This window comes from Syngnathoides biaculeatus, chromosome 23, assembly GCF_019802595.1.
Source record: "Syngnathoides biaculeatus isolate LvHL_M chromosome 23, ASM1980259v1, whole genome shotgun sequence".
In the NCBI taxonomy this organism is placed as follows: Eukaryota; Metazoa; Chordata; class Actinopteri; order Syngnathiformes; family Syngnathidae; genus Syngnathoides; species Syngnathoides biaculeatus.
Window position 1 is genome coordinate 7,298,076 of NC_084662.1, and position 8,436 is coordinate 7,306,511.

The following is an 8,436-nucleotide window of genomic DNA, read 5'->3' on the forward strand; positions in this document are numbered from 1 at the left end:
ATGCAGTTATTACATTGGACCTCAAACGCAACTCAGAAACACTTTTTTACTTTTGCTTATTACTACTTTTCAATACATTCACGCATAATATTAGAACCAAGTCAGTGTAATAAAGTTAAATTAAGCATCGTTGTTTTATCTCTCATAACACTCATTTTGCATTTCTATCATTTGTTGACGATACTGGATCAATGGCTCATAATAAAGTACTTTTTTTTTTTTTTTTTTGCAATGTTTGAATGTACACTGTCCTGTGGCTAATCATAGTTTTCGCTCTAAAAATATATTCTGAGTAATGCAAAAGTTACATATTGCAGCGGTGACGTCACCCGAAGGTACGTTTCTCTTGCTTACCTGTTTACGGAGGGACCACCTGTGGTCGGGGCAAGGCTGGATGCTGCTGCTGCTGCTGCTGCTGCTGTCGACCCCGCATTCCCCCGTCCGTATCCGCGCGCGCGCGCGCGCGGGCAGCTAACGGAGTTGCAATTAACGCGCACCCCTCACGCACGCTCGCACGCGGCGTCGTCGTGCGGTCCGCGGAGCGACGGAACCACCGCCGCGACGCCGCTCCTCCATCCGGCTCCCAAACTTTTTCCCTTTTCTCTCTCTCATCGGCGGACGGCCACAAAACAAGATCGCCGGCACCGTCGACGCCCGCGCTCACATCCGTCCAAGGGCGTCCATCCCAGATCTCAAAATCGAAGCTTTTTCAAGGGGTCGGGGGCGGGGGGGGGGGGGGTTGAGTGGTCCTCCGATGCTATATCCGACCCATCATCAGCATCCAGAGAACCCCGCTGCCGGATCCCCTTCACGGTCTCAGCGTGATTGGCACGAAGCGTGGGTTTGGCTTGAGGAAAGTGGACGCGCGCAAGTCGTCACGCAAAGCACGTGATGCTCGTGCGTGGATCCACCGTCTTGTGTGGAACTTTGTTTTTTTTTTTTTTTTGAAAGCATCACTGAGAAATGCGTGGATTGCAGGGAGTCTGTCGTAACGTCGTCTTTGACTTCTGCGCCGACCAAAACAAGTTCTCACTCTCAATATTTTGCTCGGCACTTTTCTTCAAGGCATGATGTTTATTTGTGGAGTCATTCATCAGGCTCTGATTGGACTGTCCTGCCCCGGAAGAAGCGACTTTGGACTTATTCCCCAGCCACAGGTTTACTCGCGCTTTAATTTAAAACGAATCCGGTGAAACATCGCCCTCTCGTGGCGGCCTTGCGCACGGCATCGACAGTTGATGGTTTGCCACTTCATTAGCTAGAAAAATCGAAGGCGCGCTCATAAAATGTGCATTGACAAAAACAATGAGGCTCACTTTCAGATGATTTCCTTCCCAATGAGATCTCTGCAACTGCTTTTCAACGTTGCCCTTGGCTTCTTCACGGACTCCGCGAGCGTTTTAATATTAAAAATCCCACGTCATGCCCAGGACACACCCGCTTCTTATCAGAAATCTCAGCCAGATCCTTCCAATTATTGATTTATTTTGTTTTTAGACAGTTTCTGAAGTTTGACAAAGTATGTTCCATTACATCTTCTAAAACCAATTGGTTCAGACAGCCTTTCGAATCAATAATGTTCGTACTCCAGCTTGGCGAAACAAGCTAGTCGATGGCTAAAAAAAAAACCCCAAAAAAAAAACAATTATAGCGTGGACGAGGATGGCTCGGAGGAGCAGAACCGTCTGGGCTTTTTTCGGGCATTTCAATTATCCAAAAGTCGCTCCTGTACGACGCCGCCTCTCGTCCCGTCAGCGTTAATGTTTTAATAGCGCGCGCCCGCGTTTTGATTTACAGTCTCAGCCGCGCTCCGCCGACTAAGCGTGCTGAAATATTCATGCCATATTTATCCACGTGAACGACGCCTCGCGCATTTCCGAGGTGGGAGGAATTAGCGTGCCGCGAGTGATGCACGACGGTCCTCGGGTTGACGCGTCGCGCAATATCGACGCGACACCAGCGCTCGCGCCTTCCCTTCCTTCATTTTTGAGCTCAAGAAGTGTCTCTGTCACGCTGAGGTTGAGGCGTGCGCAATTTGCACGCTTGATATGAAAGATTACCGACGTGGAGGACACATCCAGTACTTGCCGGAAATTCCTGCAGCTCCTCCGACGTTGCCGCGGGCCTCTTCATGGCACACCTGAGCAGTTTTGACAAGGAAACTACGCAGGACTGTTGTCACGTATAAGAAACCGCCAGGATTTGCCCCAAAATGGCTTATTGTTGATGTTGCTGCAGGCTGTTTTGCAGGGTCCTTAGACAGTTTTCACATTTAAAAAAAAAAATCGTTGTTCATATACAGCAGTGGAAGATTGCTGCCACATATTGGACAATGCCAGTACTTGTCAGAAATCTCTAAAGCTCATTTGATGTTGCTGTGGGCTTCTTCTCTGCCTGCCCTGAATATTTTGCTGGCGGAAATTGCTGATGTGTAGGGCATCTCTCAAAAAAAACAAACCTGCCAGAACATTTTTCATATGAAGAATACGGGAGATTGTCGCCTTGTGTAGGACACAGCCACTACTTCCCGGGAAAACCCTGCAGCTACTTTTCATTTATTAGAGCTCGAGTCCTCACTGCATCCCGACTTAATGATTTTCATTTCAAAAAAAAAACTACAGGAGCTTGTTTCACTTTTGCAACCCAGCCCGTACTTGCCGTAAATATCTGCATTTCATTTCTGACGTTGCCTTTTCATAGCTATGAGCACACTGTATACATAAGCTCGAGCGCTGCAAAGAAAACTAAAATGCGTTCCTGTCACGGGCTGGTTTCCTTGTAATTCACGGCACTATTGGGGGGGGGGGGAGATGTCCGTTATTGATCGGAGCGGCGGCAGCACGATAAATCTACGAGCGCTCGCCACGTCCGAGTAAGAAATGAATCTTTGATACAAATGAGCTTCATCGCTTCTGGCCCAGAAAGTCCAAATGGAGATCAAATTGAGCATAATTGCCTCGCCCGCTACTTCTTCTTCTTGCGTGCGGACGGTTATTTTACTCGAACGAGGGACTTTCCGGAACTCTGCGCGGACAAACTTCTCAAATCAGACGTCGGTGAGATTGCGCAATTTGGACATTTTCCGAAAAGGGTGGGGCTCGGCCTCGTGTCACGTGATCAATGAACGGACTGGAAAGTCCGTAAACTCCTCGTCTAATTAGCACTAACAGACGGATGATTGGCCCAGTCCAAACATTGATCGATGGAAACTCTTCATTAGTCTCTTCTGCCCTCCTTGAATTTGTCCATTTGCACATTTGCTACTTCCTTTGACAAAGCGACATAAGGCGTCAAAACGGGAGCGACGCCACGTTGTCAATTGCCGTTATTAAAAAAAAAAAAAACTAATCCATACACACATCCTCAGTTTATAAAAGTGACAGTGTAAATGTTTCTGACCACGGTTGTCGTAACAGCAACAACAAAGAAATGATAACCAGAAGGATTTTGATGACATCCATCGAGCGGCGCTTACGGTTCACGCAGGAGATGACTTTCTATCCCTCATCGCGGATTCTTTCTCTCCCGCTAAGATGTCCGTCACTCCCACCTCGTCAGCCGACGGGTGACAGGATGGAAAAATGGATGGAACGGTGGGGGCCGCAGAATTTAAAAAAAAAAAAAAAAAAAAAAATCATCTCAGCTCATCTGTCAGGCCGGGAAACATTCTGCAAAAGAAAAAAAAAAAAAAGAGGAACTTGTTATCCCGTATTGAATTATGGATGTATTCCATAGTTTTTCACAGTTCTAGATTTCGGAAGGTTTAGGGGGGGCGTGGCTAAAACGGGCCCCAATTAGTCACCCTTCCGCCACCGTACAAGAACTCGAGCACCGATTGCGACATGCGGTCAGCTAGCTAGCTACAAACCGAGACGCCATCTTCTCTTTGGCCGCATTAGAGCGCCTCGTTGTCAGCCGCGAGGTAGCAGCGGAGTGGGGGTGTCCGACGTGACGGCAAACGTGTGAATCAGGGATTGTGCGGTTTATGAAATCCTGTAGCGTAAAAAAAGTGTGCCAGAGCTGAGCTCACCTGAGCAAATGTCGTCGAGTTCTCCCACCTCCTCCTGCACTCTGAGGAGGAGGAGATCCTGCAGCATCTCCTGCCGTTGCTCCTCCGCGTCGACTCCGAGAAGGTGCAGGTGACGTTCTCGCAGCCTCAGCAGCGCGCGACCTGCACCGCGCCGATTATTATGCTCGTTAGAATTTGCTAGAAAAGACAAACCTGAAAAAAAAAAAACGAAATCTATTCGCCCCAATCAGCACATTTTTTTTTCATAACGCACAAAAATTGTCCAGAGAAGCCGGGTGGTAAACCTCTCAAGATGATGGAGAGGAGGACCGGGTCAGAACCCAACTCATTTGCTGCTCGTCATTTTCCAAGCGGAGTTCCCACTGGTCTTTTGAGAGTTTGATTTTGGGTTCGTAGATCGGGAAAATATTATTAGTATTATTATTATAAATGTTATTAGGCCGCAGGTGTCAAAGTCAAGGCCCGGGGGCCAGATCCGGCCCGCCACATGATTTGATGTGGCCCACAAAGGCAGATCATATGTATCAACTTTCATGCTTTTTGTTCAAATCCGTACCGAAATTTCAAATTGTCATATCATAAATAATAACCCAAAAAACATGCAACATTAATTGAACACCCTGTTCATCTCGATCTGCCCTGCGATCGCCTGGACCAGTTCCGCCTCCTGCCCGTTGACAGCCGGGATAGGATCCGGCACTCGCCGCGACCTCTCGCGGGGATAAGCGTCGAAGAAAATGAATGGATGGATAAATGATAACGTTGAGATATGACGAGCATTTTTGTGTTTCCAAACAATAACATTTGAAAACCCCATCGCTCCCTGATTTCTGATTCCAAAACGGGTTCAGAAATTTTTTTTGTGGAAATTCGATGAGGGGGTTGAAGATTTTTATAGTTTCACAGGCATGACGGCCCTCCGAGGGGAACCGGAAGTAGAATGTGGCCGCGCAAAAAAAAAAAACCAGTTTGACACCCCTGCTATGGGGGGTCAAGTCTTGGTCCCGCCCCGGCGGCTCCCCCTGGGACTCGAGAGGTTTTACCGTCCGGACGCACCTGCGATGGCGTGTTTCACGACGGCCTTCTGGAGAACGTCCACCAGGCCGGGATGGCACTTTTGGATCCACTCCAGCACATCCTGCACCGACCACGACGACGCCCGCTCGGACGCTTCCATGCCCGAGACAAGCGCGTGGGCCAAACGGACGACCTACGAGACGGAAGGAAAACCCCTTCGTTAAAGTTGAAAACCACCTCAAAAAAAAAAAGGACCCTCGTAGCCCGCTTCTTCCTCCTGTTGGAGATGAAATGAAGATTTCAAAATCACAACTATCGCTATTATCAAAACATGACTTCAAGTAAGTTTTTTTTCTAGAGTCACGACAACATTTTCGGAATGTGTTTTTAATCACTTAAAGGGCCACTGACATGCCTACAAACATTCTAAAAGAGATATTGTCATGAAAAATTCATATAGCAGTATTCACTTCAATGTCTACGCGAAAAAAAAAACCAAATATGGGCGGAGAGCGCGTGATCCATGCGCAAAGTTGCCGAAGTCTCGCTCGACGTCCCAGTGGCGGCCATATTGCCTGCGACATCACAAGCAGATGTCACACTGGGACAGTCGCCGTGGGAGACAAACGAGAGATTGTCGGACTTTTCCGACGCCCCTTCCGACACGGAAGCTCTTTTCGAAGAAGAAAACGTCTCGCAGTCGAGCGAAGTGACCGGGGCAATATTTCCCCATCGTTTCGAGCCATATTTAGATGATATACGGATCACTTCTAACTAGAACAGACTCCCTGACAGTATGTAATGTACTCAGCCACGAGCGACGAGAACGCTGTAAAGCGGCCCGCCGCTTGCTGTGAAAGAAGGATTACGTCACCCCCCCCAAACTATTATCTTTTTTTTTTTTTCCAATAGCTTTATACATTTGGAACCCACTGAGCTCCCGTCCTTTGCACCTGCGCAATCCATTTGTCATGACGAACCGGGTCTTTTGGAAAAGTGTGACGAGTGAATCCACCCTCCCGCGTGTTCGAACAATATCCGGCAATACAACGAGCCGGCGTTTTGGCTAGCACGAAGGAACCAAGAGATACCTTACCGCAGGTAAAACTTCTAAAAACACACGAACCCACCTAAGTGGAGGTCTGCAAATAACGTCACTTCCTGTTTCGAGAGGATACAAAGTCAACTACGTCAAGATCACGTGTGGTGAAAAAACAGATTGGTACATTCCGGCTGCCTTTTTTTTTTATTTGAAATTAAAAACGTGCTTTTCATGACAGTAGCCCTTTAAGTCTCTCATATAGTCACAACAATGCTAACATTTATCGGGAGGCGTTTTTACCAACGACACTTAAGCACAGGAAGCGCTGACGAGAGATCAATTCTGCACAAGCTGCACTCATCATTTTAAACATTGATGACATTTCATAGGGTATTATCATCACCGCGCGTCACAGCGAGACCGATATTGATTTCGAAGCCGATCCGACTCCGGCTATTTGAGGACGCTCAGGTGAGAGGTCGGGAAGGAATAAAGATGGGAGTACAGCACAGGCTCCTTGTCAGCACTCTCCACCGAGGCATTGGATCGATTTTGGAATACGTTACACGAGTGTGGAATTCTTTGCCTGCGCTGGACTCGTCCACAAATTTGAGTTTTCATCTCGTATTTCTGCCTCAAAATGTCAAAATCAAGAATAAAATTGACTTCACGGGATCAGCCCAGGTTATTTCTGATGACCCGTTTTCAGTGAACAACAAATATGCACATTTTTTTGCACCGTCATGAATCTTTTTCATTTCAGGCCCCCCCCCCCCGAAAGGGAGCGCTAAATTAGCCTCAGGTGCGCTAGCAAAATTGGCCACCATTAAGACAATCCGGGAGTGAAATCTGCTGACATTCCGGGAGGGGGGGGGGGGTCGTCACGTTTGCTACAACTCATCCTCCTGGGGGGGCGACTAAATTGTTGATATGACCTTTTCGGCGAAATGTAGGAAAGTCATTTCCCGTGTTAATTAGCGGAGACGTGTGATTGGCCGGGACAGCGCCGGTCTCGCCGGACTCGTTGGCATACACTGCGAAAACATTGAAGGCTTTGGAAAAAGTCAAGGTGCTGATGAATAAACCATGACTTCTACTTTTGTTTGAAACAAGTCTTGTGCCCCCCCCCCCCCCAAATTAGATATAGTTCCCGTGTGTCTGATTAACATATTAGACTCCAGCTTCTATCTACCCGGGCCCTTTAGAATCAGTAGAACTGGACTAGTGTAATATTTGAAGCATTTTTTCCCCAGTCTATTGTAATCTAAATAAAAACAGATTAATGTAATAACCAGCATCTTTTGTGATTATGGTGTAATGTAACAAATGTTTTTCATATTTTGTCACGCTATTAGATAAATACGTGATACAGTGACGTACTGTTCTTACAGAAGCAATGCCGCCATCTTGTGGCAAGTACGATCTTCTGCAAAAGTCCTTCCTCAACATTTTTACACATTTTAATCGGCTCAACAACCGGCGCAAATGTCAGTTAAACGCATAACTGAGGTTATTAATTAATGTGGAGGGAGGGGGGCATCGCCATTTTGCTTTTTTTTTTCGAATATCAGGTACAAACAATGACACAAATCAACATAGTGACAACATTGTTGATTTATGGTGATCGAACTAGACGCCGAATAGATGGACTTTCTACTACATTGTGTTTGGTTGTCAAATTTGTGGACATTTGAGCATTTTAAAACGATACGATGTTAACAAAAAAACAAACAAAAAACGAATCTTTTAAGGAGTCTGGGTGACGCCAAGAAAGTTTGGCACACAACTCGAGTTGTAAACATGATTGCGAAATTCTTCGTTTGGTTTTGAACGCATGAAGAATCGCCTTTTCTTTTGTTTTTACCTTTTTTTTCCGGGTGCCTTTTTGTAGGTTTAGTGGCTCCTTTCAAACGACGACGACGCCGCCATCAAGGTGGACTTTTTTTTTGTTTGTTTTTTGTTTTTTTACTCGGAAAAGGGCGACCACCTGGCCTCACCCATCAGGTGCGTTCACGTGTCCTGGGAATTCAGGATTCAAAGTTTTTTGTCATAGACGTGAAAAAACGCAATTTTTTTTGTGTGTATGTGTTTTTGTTCAACTTGTAAAACTTATATTTAAAAGAAAACAACTTGTAAAAGTATATTAATTTCAAAATTTTTGCTTCATACCTATTTTATAAATACACACAACTGTAAATAAAAGAAATACAAGTAAATGAATACACACCAAAATATCGAAGATGACATGCATTGAAATTATTTTTCCAAAAGCATGATGTTAGGGGCGGCACAGCTGGTAAAGCGTTGGCCTCACTGTTCTGAGGTCCCGGGTTCGATCCCGGCCTCA

The 8,436-nt window shown here is 46.2% G+C and overlaps 1 protein-coding gene across 1 annotated transcript in view; it reads right to left on the reverse strand.

Moving 5' to 3' along the window:
* Window positions 1-8,407, reverse strand: part of LOC133496678 (exostosin-1) — an 80,566-nt gene extending 72,159 nt beyond the window's left edge. The window contains exons 1-4 of the mRNA XM_061812530.1: window positions 7,954-8,407; window positions 5,087-5,240; window positions 4,031-4,222; window positions 3,476-3,668 (exon numbers count right to left, since the gene is read on the reverse strand). The gene's annotated coding sequence lies outside the window, so the exon portion shown is untranslated. The remainder of the gene's footprint in view (window positions 1-3,475; window positions 3,669-4,030; window positions 4,223-5,086; window positions 5,241-7,953) is intronic.
* Between the last annotated feature and the right edge of the window lie 29 nt (window positions 8,408-8,436).